Raw genomic sequence first — 4,251 nt, 5'->3', positions numbered from 1 at the left:
ATTGCAATTTCCCTGTCTGCACTGCCTCTGTCTCTGCAGCATTAAGGTGAACCCATTAGGCAGTCATAGATAGCAATATCTACCTTTATTTTTTAAAGTATGTATTTAAATAAAGTTTATTATTCAAACCTCAATAAGGTTTCTTGTACATTTGGATTAACAGGCCAGTTGCGGCCAGGCGCCGTGGCTCATGCCTGTAATCCCAGCACTTTGGGAGGCCGAGGCAGGTGGATCATGAGGTTAAGAGATCGAGACCATCCTGGTCAACATGGTGAAACCCTGTCTCTACTAAAAATACAAAAAATTAGCTGGGCATGGTGGCACGTGCCTGCAATCCCAGCTTCTCAGGAGGCTGAGGCAGGGGAATTGCCTGAACCCAGGAGGCGGAGGTTGCGGTGAGCCGAGATGGCGCCATTGCACTCCAGCCTGGGTAACAAGAGCGAAACTCTGTTTCAAAAAACAAACAAACAAACAAACAAACAAAAAAAAAACAGGCCAGTTGCAACAAATCTATGACTCTACAGGATTATTCTGCCTCATGTTTGGTATCCAATGTTAAGAAAAAAAAAAAGTTGAATTGGTTTCTAGCCCAAACTTTGAAAATTTTTTTCAGAATGTCTGTAAGTAAATTAACATCTTGGTGATGCACTTTATTCTCTAGGCTTAGTTTTCTTCCCTACCAAAATCGAGGGATGAATTTTATGATTTTCATGATCCCTTTTAGCATTTCCTTCTGATTCATTAATCCATTATTATGAATTTTAAAAAGTGTTGTGATTTTTCTTCTTAGTATGGCAGTTACAACATATAGACTGAAGAATTGACTATTAATTCACATTCTTAGATCAATTTCTGTATAGAGCAAAACATACTTTGTTTAACTATCTGTATTTTGTAAGTAAAAATATTGTGTGACCTGAGGTGTTAAGACCACTGCATTAATAAACCACTTGAACGACCTTTTTTTTTTTTTTTTTTTTTTTTTCAGAATAGCAAATGTTTCATAGTAAGTTATTTGCTAAAAAACGTTAAGATCCCCAGAAGGATGATACAGGGCACTTCTTTTTCACTACCACAACCTTTGTTCCTTATGTTTGAAATTTACCATATGATTTGTGAACCCCAAATATCTTTTCAGAAGTTATGTAAGTAAATTAACATCTTGATAATGCACATTAACTGAGACCTGTCTCAGTTAATTTAGAAAGTTTAGTTTGTCATGGTTGCGGATGGGTGCCTGTAACACAGCTTCAGGAGGTCTTGAGGACATGTGCTCAAGGTGGTCAGAGCACAGTTTGGTTTTACACATTTTGGTGAGACATGAGACATCAGTCAACACATGTAAGATGAACATTGGTTCTGTCTGGAAAGACTGGACAACTGGAAGCAAAGGTGGGACAACTGGAAGCAGGGAGGGGGCTTCCAGGTCATAGGTAGATAAGAGAAAAACAATTGTCTTCTTTTGAGTTTCTAATTAGCCTCCCCAGAGGACGCATTCAGGTATGCATTTATCTCAGTGAGCAGAGGGGTGACTTTGAATAGCACCGAGGCAGATTTGGCCTAAGCAGGTCCCAGCTTGACTTTTAGCTTAGTGATTTGGGGTGCTCAAAGATTTATTTTCCTTTCACAGCTTCAATTCTACCACAAGGGTCAGTAGTCAGAACACAGTCATGGACATTTAGTAGTATTTGCTGTATTAAAGATTGTATTAATCCCTGCCTTCCTTTCTTGTGCTTCAGAAATATCAGACACAGAATGGATTTTACTTCAGATAATTAAGAATTGGTTCTTTTATCTTGTTTCTAGGTAAACTACCTGTGAGTTTGTGACAATGGAAAATGTCACTTTGTAATTTCTTACTGCAATTCAGTACTGATTTTTAAAAGTTTCTTGAAAACACATTGTACCAATGTCAATTGTGACTTCTGCATAATACTAAAGTGTTATGAAAATACCCTACAGTTACTGTTGAAGGATCTATAAATTCCATAAAGGAATACCAACTACTATTAATGATAATGTAAGCAGGGGAGTGTACCCACACTTTCTGAGAGAGAGAGAGAGAGAGAGAGAGAAACCTCTCCCATGCTGCGGTGGGAGGGGAATCCAGAGAGGGTTATCTGCTCAGGTAAGGAGCAGCTGAGTTTTCACTCTTAAGAGTTTGGAGTTACTCCCTCATGTTCTGGTCCAATGAGAGGAGTCCTTTCAAACTTCCTCTGGAGTGACTGATGTTTGACTCTGAAACCAGATTGGGTACTTGGTCCAGAGCCCTGAGTTACGGAATCCCCTCCTTTCCAGATTTCAGGGACAACGGAGCCCCACCTGGTTTTCTCTACCTGGCCCATGCAAGGGAAACCAAGACAAAGAACTTTACATTTGAAACCCCTCTGGTCCCTGGACAGAGGCATGGAGCCCGGAAATTCCTGCCTTTGAAATCAGGCCCTGGCAGACCCAGGAAGAGAAGTTTCTTTAACACAGTCTCTCAGTAATAGCAATGAAATAATGGAAAGGACACTATGATAGAAGTCAGAGAACCTACGTTATATTTTTGGCTCTTATAGAAATTGATAATAGTACCTTTGGCAGGTAATTTAATTTTTCATGAGCTGTTTGATCCTTAATATACAAAGGGAGGGGTTGTTAAATGCAGTCCAGTAATTGAAAGAGAAAAAGGGAGGGAGGAAGGGAAGGAGGGAGGGAGAGAGGAAAAAGGAAGGAAGGAAGGAAGGAGGGAGGCAGGGAGGGAAGGAGGGAAGGAAGGAAGGAAGGAGGGAGGCAGGGAGGGAAGGAGGGAAGGAAGGGGGCAGAATTGAGAAACTCATTCTTCATGGTGTAAGGAATTAGATGTACCAGCAGAACCCACTTGTTTTTCTACTTTTCTTTCCATGCTTACAATTGCAAATCGGTATCTTGTTTTGCTTTTTTTGAACAAAGAACATAAGGTGCAAATGTTGTCAGTCTTTGAGAAACGTACTGCCTTAGGTTCTGCCCCTTTCTCCTCTGCTCTCCTTTTGCTCTTCTTCGTTTGTGGATTTATTTCAATCCCCTAGTCACCGTTGTCCTTCTTTATTTCTTCCAACATAAATAGAAAGAGAACTCTTGAACACATGTTTTTATGTTCTCTCTTCTTCCCACATAAAAGAGGATCGGAAGGAGCAGGCTGTGGTTGGTGAATAGTGAGCGGTTATGCTCATCAACATGCATACTGGTGTGTCTCTAGCTCTTCTCACACTAAATGCTGCTCATCACATGGGCATCGAGTGAGCTTATAAAAGCCCATGGAAGCAGGCAACATCAATCCTCTGGCTTCCAGCTCCCTCCTCTGTTGCGATGAGGCCACATTTGGCTGCTGCACTTGAGAGAATCAGTTTTTATTGGCTAAAATTTCTCTTTGCTTCAGAGCTCGCAAAACTGCCTTAGGAAAAAAGAAAAACAAAGATGGTCTGTTTTCTCTTTCATGCAGCTTTCAGGAGAGCCGACATGACTGGCTTTCATCGATATCTATATCTATGTATGTGTTTCGAAGAGCCAGTTAAAAAATTATCTTTATAGATGCTAGGAAGTTACGTGTTAATGAAAAAGTAAAGGAAAGAAATGAAACCAAAATATGTCAGATCATTCATAGTGCATCCATCAACAGCAGCAGCTCCCTAACCCTGAGACTCCATGTACTAGTGATGAGGCACTATATGAATTTTAAACACCCAGAAGAAGAAAAGGAGTAAAGAGGAACTCAGTGACCTGATTCAGCATTGCAAGTGAGAGGGGCAGATCAACATAAACAGCGATTCCATTTTGATTCAGTGCCCTTTTCATCTGAAGAAGTGAAGTATTGCAAAATGTTTGAAGCTGCCTCCTGGGAGAAGGTTGCTTAGTGAAAGATGCTGACTCATTTCTGCGAATGACGATATTAGATATTGTATTCTGCATTACTTAGCCCATTGTGTGATACTAATTCATATTTTTAAAAAGAGAGGAGAGAGAAGGGAACAGCAGAGAGGAGAAATGGAGATACAGAAGTGAAGGAAGGCTATATGCCTCAGCTAGAGTAACTTTAGAAGCTTGCAGCATAACCAGATACGTATGCTATTTCCAGATTTCTCATGCAAAACACAAGTAATAAAAATAGGATTTTAATCACCAGAATGAATATGCAGATTGTCAGAAAAGCAATAACTTTATTGAAAGCCATTGCTATGGATGAAAGCTCCTGATCTAGTTCTCATATTTTTTCACTGGGATGCGTTGACA

This window comes from Saimiri boliviensis, chromosome 1 (genome assembly GCF_048565385.1).
Source record: "Saimiri boliviensis isolate mSaiBol1 chromosome 1, mSaiBol1.pri, whole genome shotgun sequence".
In the NCBI taxonomy this organism is placed as follows: Eukaryota; Metazoa; Chordata; class Mammalia; order Primates; family Cebidae; genus Saimiri; species Saimiri boliviensis.
The sequence above is the reverse complement of the archived record's forward strand: the minus strand, read 5'-3'. Positions refer to the sequence as shown.